This window comes from Helianthus annuus, chromosome 4 (genome assembly GCF_002127325.2).
Source record: "Helianthus annuus cultivar XRQ/B chromosome 4, HanXRQr2.0-SUNRISE, whole genome shotgun sequence".
Taxonomy (NCBI): domain Eukaryota; kingdom Viridiplantae; phylum Streptophyta; class Magnoliopsida; order Asterales; family Asteraceae; genus Helianthus; species Helianthus annuus.
Window position 1 is genome coordinate 163,083,004 of NC_035436.2, and position 8,730 is coordinate 163,091,733.

The 8,730-nt window shown below is 41.8% G+C and overlaps 1 long non-coding RNA gene across 1 annotated transcript; it reads right to left on the reverse strand.

The window, feature by feature from the left end:
- Positions 1-6,945: 6,945 nt before the first annotated feature.
- Positions 6,946-7,976, reverse strand: LOC110934875. Its single transcript, XR_002588698.2, has 2 exons — positions 7,476-7,976; positions 6,946-7,401 (listed from the first exon to the last, which is right to left on the reverse strand). It is a non-coding gene; the product is annotated as an uncharacterized LOC110934875 (long non-coding RNA).
- Between the last annotated feature and the right edge of the window lie 754 nt (positions 7,977-8,730).

Consider the following 8,730-nt stretch of genomic DNA (forward strand, 5'->3'; position numbering starts at 1 on the left):
CTAGACTATAACTTTTAGGACCCTAATGCAAGTTTCTTGCGTTTAGATTTTAAAACAAAACCGTCACCTATTCTTAGGTGATAACCACAACGAGAACACAATATTCGAATCTGCTTTGAAAACTAATCATCTGTTCTAGGATGATTGATTACTAGGTTTTGAACCCTTTGTTATAAAGTTTTGAACCCTTTAAGTTTTCAAAAATCTCGTCAAAGTTTGGGTCTAAATAGTGTGAACATGTGCAAACTGGAAGGGTGGGTGCCTGTACCCTGGGTCTTCTGTCTAAGGCTAGAGTGTTCGTACAAATCCGCAGTATCGGACCCGTCACTCTTACCTGGGAACTCTTGGGGTGAGTGTCCACTTATAGGCGAGTATGTCTTCAGCGATACATTATTTTTGATCCATTTACTTTGATGAGTCTGTGCGTGTCGTTTGTTTGTTCGAGGTAACGAACAAATGATCGCCTCTCTTGTGTTTTATCGATACCTCTTTTGCTTTTCAACCTCACTCGTTTCCTCTGTTTCCTTGTTAGACAATGCCTCCTCGATGTGAAGCACAATCTTTCACTATTGAAGAAATCACAGCCCTGGTCTCTCAGCAAATGGCTGCTGTGCTTCCCGGCGTTGTGACCCAAGTCCACGAGATATACAACAACAATAATAACAACAATAACGCACCGTGTAATTTCAAGAACTTCAATTATGCTAAGCCTCTAAAGTTTTCTGGGTCACAAGGAGCAACTGCGCTCCTGTAGTGGTTTGAGAGTATCGAGAGCACATTCAGACATGTGTAGTGTCCGAATGCGCGGAAGGTTGAATTTACTTCAAGTGTGTTTGAGAAGCGAGAGCTTACCTGGTGGAATGGTATTATGCGTGATAGGGGTTCCGAAGTGGCGTTGGCACAAACATGGGAAGAGCTTCGGGCTCTCATGATGAAGGAGTTTTGTCCCCGTCACGAAATTCGGGCGTTGGAGCGAGAGTTTGACGATTTAAAGCAAGATGGGGCTGAACACTGTGCGTACACAGATCGTTTTGAGGAACTCATTCTATTGTGTCCCACTATGGTTACCCCTCTGGAGAAAGCAATTGAGAGATATATTGATGGTTTACCCGATTCCATTCAAGATATTGTGACCGGTGTTAATCCTACTACCATCCATCATGCGATTGAGTTGTCTGCTACCCTGACTGAGTCTCAAGTCAGGAAGGGTAAACTCACCCACAAGGGTGATAAAAAGAAGGCGACTGATTCTGGGAAGGACAAGAAAAAGGGTAAGGGTAAGGAAGGTGAGACGTCGAAGAAATCAAGGAAGCGAAAAGGTGCCTAGAACTTTGCTGTTACGGCACAGACTTATCAGAACCCACCGGCCCAGCCTCCTGCAAAGAAGGCGTATGCAGGTACCGCACCTCATTGTGCACGCTGCAACGGTCATCATGTTGCACAGCAAGCTTGTAATCAATGCACAACGTGTGGTAAACTTGGGCATTTGGCCAATATTTGTCGCTTGGGACAAAATCAGGTTGCTCAGGTTCAAGCTCCGGTTCAGGGGAATGCTGCGAGATTCCCACCGGGTTCATGTTTCAACTGTGGAGAGTTTGGACACTTCCGCAACAACTGTCCGAGGCTGGTGAATGCGAACGCGAATGCTAATGCGAACCCGAATGCAAATGTCAACACCAATGTGAATCCCGCTCGTGGGCGAGCGTACAACTTGAATGCGAACGAAGCGAGGGCCGACAACGAAGTGGTTAACGGTACGTTTCTTGTTAACAATCGACCTGCATCTATTCTTTTTGATTTTGGAGCCAATAGAAGTTTTGTTTCTTTATCTTTTGAGCCTTTGCTTGCGATACCTAGAACTAAACTGAGGAATCCCTTATCCGTGGAAGTTGCTACTGGTAAACCCCTTGTTCTCGACTCTGTTATTCGTGATTGTCAGTTGAACCTTGATAACCATCTTTTTTCCTATTGACCTCACACCGATGCAACTTGGGAGCTTCGACATTATCGTTGGAATGGATTGGTTAACCAAACACCACGCTGAGGTGGTTTGTTTCGATAAGATTGTTCGTATTCCTTTGTCTTCTGGCGAAATTATGGAAGTTCGTGGCGAGAAACCTTCAGGTGGATTGAAGCTTATGTCATGTATGGAAGCTCAGAGGTATTTGAGAAAAGGATATGTTGCTTTTCTAGCACATGTCACCGAGGAGAAAGGCAAGAGTAAGAGTATTCAGGATATTCCGATTGTTCGGGATTATCCAGAGGTGTTTCCTGATGATATGCCTGGTTTGCCTCTAGTTCGTCAAGTCGAGTTTCATATTGACCTTGTACCCAATGCCAACCCGATTGCAAAAGCACCTTATCATCTTGCACCGTCGGAGATGCAAGAGTTATCGAAGCAGCTTCAAGAATTATTTGATAAAGGATTCATCCGTCCGAGCTTTTCGCCTTGGGGAGCTCCTATCCTCTTCGTGAAAAAGAAAGATGGACCTTTTCGAATGTGTATCGATTATCATGAGCTGAATAAGCTTACCATCAAGAATCGATATCCCCTACCTCGAATTGATGATCTCTTCGACCAGCTGCAAGGTGCTTCATGCTTTTCCAAGATCGATCTGCGTTCTGGGTATCATCAACTTCGTGTTCTCGAAGAAGATATTCCCAAAACTGCTTTCCGCACAAGATATGGGCATTATGAGTTTACTGTCATGCCTTTTGGTTTGACGAATGCTCCAGCTATCTTTATGGAATTAATGAATAGGGTCTGCAAACGTTATTTAGACAAGTTCATTATTGTGTTCATCTACGATATTCTTTTCTATTCGAAGTCTCGAGCCGAGCACGAGCAACACCTTCGCTTAACATTGGAACTTCTGAAGAAGGAACAACTTTTTGCTAAATTCTCCAAGTGTGAATTATGGCTTAAAGAAGTTCAATTCTTGGGTCATATAGTCAATGAGCAGGGTATTCATGTGGAACCATCCAAGATTGTTGCTATTAAAGACTGGAATACACCAACAATGCCTACAGAGATTCGATCTTTTCTGTCTTGCTGGTTATTATCGTCGATTCATTTCAAACTTCTCAAAAATTGCGGTTCCACTCACTGCTTTGACTCAGAAGAATAAGCCTTTTGAGTGGGGACCCAACCAAGAAGAAGCGTTCCAAACGCTGAAACAGAAGTTATGTGATGCTCCTATTTTATCTCTGCCCGATGGAAACGATGATTTCGTTGTCTATTGTGATGCGTCCAACTTAGGCCGTGGTTGCGTCCTCATGCAACGAGGTAAAGTTGTTGCATATGCATCTAGACAGCTGAAAATTCACGAGAAGAACTACACAACTCATGATCTTGAGTTTGGAGCTGTGGTTTTCGCGCTGAAAATCTGGAGACACTACCTCTATGGAACGAAGTGTGTGGTTTTAACAGACCACAAAAGTCTCCAGCATATTCTCAATCAGAAAGAGCTGAACATGAGGCAACGACGTTGGGTTAAACTCTTGAGCGATTACGATTGCGAGATTCGTTACCATCCTGGTAAGGCGAATGTCGTAACCGATGCGCTTAGTCGAAAAGAGAGAGTCAAGCTTCATTCTGTTCAAACGCTATCTGATCTTTAAACTCGTGTTCTTCAAGCTCAACAATTTTGTGTTTCACAAAATCTGATAGGTACGGAATTACCACGTCAAGTTGAGCTTAAGCTCGAAAGGAAGGACGATGGGTTGCTCTACTTCAAGGATCGTTTGTGGATTTCGAAACAAGACGATCTTCGCACCTTGTAATGGATGAATCTCATAAGTCTCGATATTTTATCCATCCTGGTGCTGATAAAATGTACAAGGATCTTCGTACTAAGTTCTGGTGGCCTGGTATGAAAAAGGATGTTGCCTTGTATGTATCAAAATGCCTAACTTGTCTCAAAGTCAAGGCTGAACATCAACGACCTTCTGGTTTGCTTGTACAACCAGAGATACCGGTTTGGAAGTGGGAGAACATTGCGATGGATCTCATCACTAAGTTACCGCGTACGTCTAAAGGTCATGATGTTGTTTGGGTTGTTATCGATCGATTAACGAAATCAGCTCATTTTATTCCAATTCGCGAGGATCTATCTGCTGATAAACTTGCAAAGATTTATGTTGATGAGATTGTATCACGACATGGTGTTCCCTTGGATATCATTTCTGATCGTGATGCTCGATTTTCATCTCATTTCTAGAAGACCATGCAATCTGCTTTGGGAACCCAACTGAATCTAAGCACTACTTATCATCCCCAAACAGATGGTCAATCTGAGCGAACGATTCAAACTTTGGAGGATATGCTTAGAGCATGTGTGATAGACTTTGGTGGTAATTGGGATTCTCATCTGCCATTGATCGAGTTTTCCTACAACAATAGCTATCATGCTAGTATCAATATGGCACCATTCGAAGCTCTCTACGGTCGAAAATGTCGTTCACCTGTATGTTGGAACGAGACCGGTGAAGCTCAGCTTACTGCACCTGAGCTCGTTCTGGAAACAACAGACAAAATAAAGAAAATCCGCGATAATCTTGTGACAGCTCGAAGCCGTCAAAAGAGTTATGCGGATATGCGACGCAAGCCCTTAGAATTTCAAGTCGGAGATCGTGTCCTACTCAAGGTTTCACCTTGGAAGGGAGTGGTGAGATTTGGAAAGAAAGGAAAACTTGCACCTTGATATGTGGGACCATTTAAGATTTTGGAAAGACTTGGGAAGGTTGCCTATCGACTAGAGCTACCTCCAGAGCTTGGGAATATTTATCCGACTTTTCACATGTCCAATCTGCGAAAGTGTTTAGCTGACGCTGATCTTCACATCCCTCTCGACGAGATCCAAATCGATGAAACGATGCACTTTGTCGAGAAACCTGTGGAGATAATGGACCGTACTTTCAAACAGTTGAAGAACAAACAGACTAAATTAGTCAAAGTTCGTTGGGATTCCAAACGTGGCCCAGAGTTTACTTAGGAACGTGAGGACCAGATGAAGGCGAAATACCCGCATTTGTTTTCACAAGCTTCCTCTAGTTAAAATTTCGGGACGAAATTTCCTGAAGTATGGGAGACTGTGACAACTGTGTTCTATGGTCGTGGTTCAATGTAAAACAATGTTGGTTATCAATAAAACAATGTGCTTTGGTGTTATTATATGTATTTTTGTGTTATTATGTGTGTAAATTGTCACACCCCGAAATTTATCAGAGCATTGGCGTGACTGGACTGGTATCTTCATTGTACAGCGGAAGCAAACAATCTAAGTCTTTTAGAAAATGAACGCCACTAAGTACTCGACTCTTCATGGTTCTCCTATTCCAACCGTGCCTTGTCTTAAAATGCAACCTGAGAAAGAAACATGCGAAAAATCAACATAAAGTTGAGCGAGTTCATAGTTTGTTTGTAGAAGATTTAAAATAAATCTTTTTGAATGACCGGTTTTTGTTGTATTGTTGAATGTTTAAATACTTGAATGTTTAAATACTTGAATGAAAGCATGGTATGTAACTTGTAGAATGTATGAATGTTTGAACGTAACTTGTAAAACATATCTGTAACTGAGTACTATGAATGTTTGAATGTATCCTTTAGAATGTATCTGTAACTGAGTACTATGAATGTTTGAGATCGCTAGTGGTTTGCAAGGCCACTAACATGTGTCACGACATAGGAAGCCACCAAACCTAGGCATTTTTGTCACCTTGACTGAGACACAGAAGCACTCATTGGTAGAAGTAGGCCAAGAGTGGGGTTGCCTGAAACCCATTAGATCTAACCTTTTGTTCCGCGGTCTGAATGTATACGTTGATTAATGGTGCTTATGGTACCCTATTCGGGACATGATCTAGAACGTTTCACTTGAATGTTTTTGTACTCCATCATACCATAACACATGTATTGTAAGCTCTTGGATTTGTATTTTCCCGTAGTTTAGAAAACTAGAATTTGTGTGTATGCATATCTTGAAAAACACAATTGTTTGAAAAATCGGTATAAAACATAAGCTTTTCGTAAACCATTTGGGCCTGTTAAAACTTTCTTGTAAAATGGTTTATGAATGTGTATTTCTTGTATGCTTTGCAAAATGTGCATGTCTTTCCACCCCGAAAACATTTAGAAAAATGTAAAACAGTGAAAAAGTGGGGTTATGAACTCACCTGAATATTCCTGTGCAAAGCTAGCTGATTTACGACTTCTTGATGTCGTTTCCAAGGCTCGACTTGCTAGCGTGCATTCTAAAGTATTCCTAACACGGAATATCTAATAAGTTTCGAATAATGTGGTAACTAATCTATGTGTTACCGAGCTCTACCGAATCGTTGATCGAACGATTTGACGGTAAATAGTTAACTTAATGAAAATGACTAAGTTAAATTGCCCCGAGAAGTCGTTTGAGTATGTAGGAATATTCGTATGAAAGTATTGTATAATAAGCTTGTATTATAAATATATTGCATCTTGTATATTTTGCCAAAATATATGTATATGCCGTTTCGGCGTTCGTAATAAATATAAAAGTTATATTTATTTTATGAAAACTTCATCGAGTCGTTGCATGTTTAAAATAAATATATACTATATTTATTTTTATAAAAGCGAATTCATCTTGTTTGATATTTGGAATAAATATAAAAACTTTATATTTATTTTTACAAAATGAAATCATGTCATTTGATATTCGAAATAACATATAACTATATTTAAGCTTATATAAGAATCATCGCTTTTGTAACGTATCGTCAAAAGATATTATATGTTCGTATTCGTTTTTCCAAAAATTCAATAGTTTATAAAAAAACGCGTTGTATATTCCGGATTTTCTCGAAAAACGGGCAGAGTTTCCTCTGTTTTTTGGACGCCCCCGACAACCCCAGTTGTCGTTATTATATCAAAATTCAACAATCCAACACATAATATATACGAAATTTATCAAAATGCCAAATATGAATAATCAACTCACTAAATGCAGATTCGTTAGTCGGTTCGAGCTCGTTTGTCACGTTAGATAAAAATTATAAAAATAACATAACGAAACCACGGCTTTAACTATTACCCAAAACTCTCGTGTCGATTGCTGAAAGGGTTGACTGGGTTGACCAAGTCAACTGAGTTGACTTGCTTTGACTGCGTTAACCGAGTTGACTCGGGTTTGACCGAGTCGACCCGGGCCGAATCGCAAGACTTGATCTGCGAGCCCCATATGCGAATCTGAACTGAAACCAAAATCATTTACTGTTGCGAACCGGCTGACCCGAACACTGAGTTGACTCGGTTTGACCGAGTCAAACCGAACCGAGCCGTTTGACTGAGCTGCTGACCCGTTTTGAACCGTGCCGCGAGACCCGAACAAGACTCGAACCACTTCGGATCTGAATCAAGACCTGAGATGACAAAAGGAATCCGGACCAGACTCGAAACTGAGCACAATCTTAGTCAAAATTGAACCGAAACTTACTTGAACAACCCGAAACCGGTGAACTTTGCCGGATAAACACAATGTCCGGCGGTCAAAGGCACCGACCGCCGGTTCTTTCATTCTTCTCAGCTCTCTCTCTCTTTCATCTGCTGCCTATCGACACCATCCACTGCCACCTGTTGTGGGTCCCGCATCCACCTCCGCCGCTGAACAAAACCACGCCGCCACCGTCGCCGCCGTGAGGATCCACCACCACCGCCGCTCTCTCTTTCCTCCGAGTCTCTCTCTCTCCTCCCTGATAGCAGCCGCCGCACCACCACCGGCTCTGCCGGTTCTCTGTCGTTGATGCCGTGCCGCCACCACCATCAGCCGATAATCAACACAGGGGGGGGGTACGATCGGTGAAAAGGGAGTGGGTGTTGCAGGTGAAAGTCGCCGGAGAGAGGGGAGTCGCCGGCTCCATCGATTTACCGGTGGTCAGACGTCGACGAGGGAGAGAGGGACCGAGAGGTGTGTGTGTGGTTTGGGTGAGAAATTGATTTCTCTGTGTTTGTTTAGGTAATAGTGAGAGGGAGAGGGTATTTTATGTGTGTGTGTCATGAGTTCTTTATGTTTACTGAAAAAGAATCGAGAGAGAGGTGGGTAGTGAGGGTTGGTTGTGTGAAGTTTTAAGTGTGTGAAGACACACTGTGAATGGTTTGCACAATTGAGGGGATATGGATCCCTATTTATAAACTTGAATATGGTTTTTGTTTAGTGGTTAATATCACTATTTTCCATCAATCTATTATCCTTAAGTTCTTATGCTCCATACTTTAGAGACCAAAAATCTCTTAGAGATTTTGTAAAGATTTTCAGAGATTTGGTGAGATTTTGCAAATCTTTTGTAGAGATTTGGCAATATTTTGTACAGATCTTATAAGATCTTATATATTAGGTGTAGGTTTAGGCTTGTGGTTTTTGGGCTTGGGCACAGGGCCCACAAGTCCACCTAATGCGTAAGTGGCCCGTAATCCTTACGAAGCCTGATATCGTGACCCGAACTTCATAAGCATAAAATATTCGTGTAACCTTCATATTTGTTGGTGTCGTCAGTATTTCGTACGGTTTCAGTCTGTTGTCATTTGTTGTTTTGCAGATTCCACGCGAATCCTCATACGCGTACAGTATAGCTGAACAAACGTTTCTGGGCACTCCAAGGGCCTGGTTAAGTTAATTAGTGTGGTAAACACTATTCGTTATCGTGTTAATCGCCAGTTAGTCACGTAATTAAGGGCGTAAATTACCGGTTGTC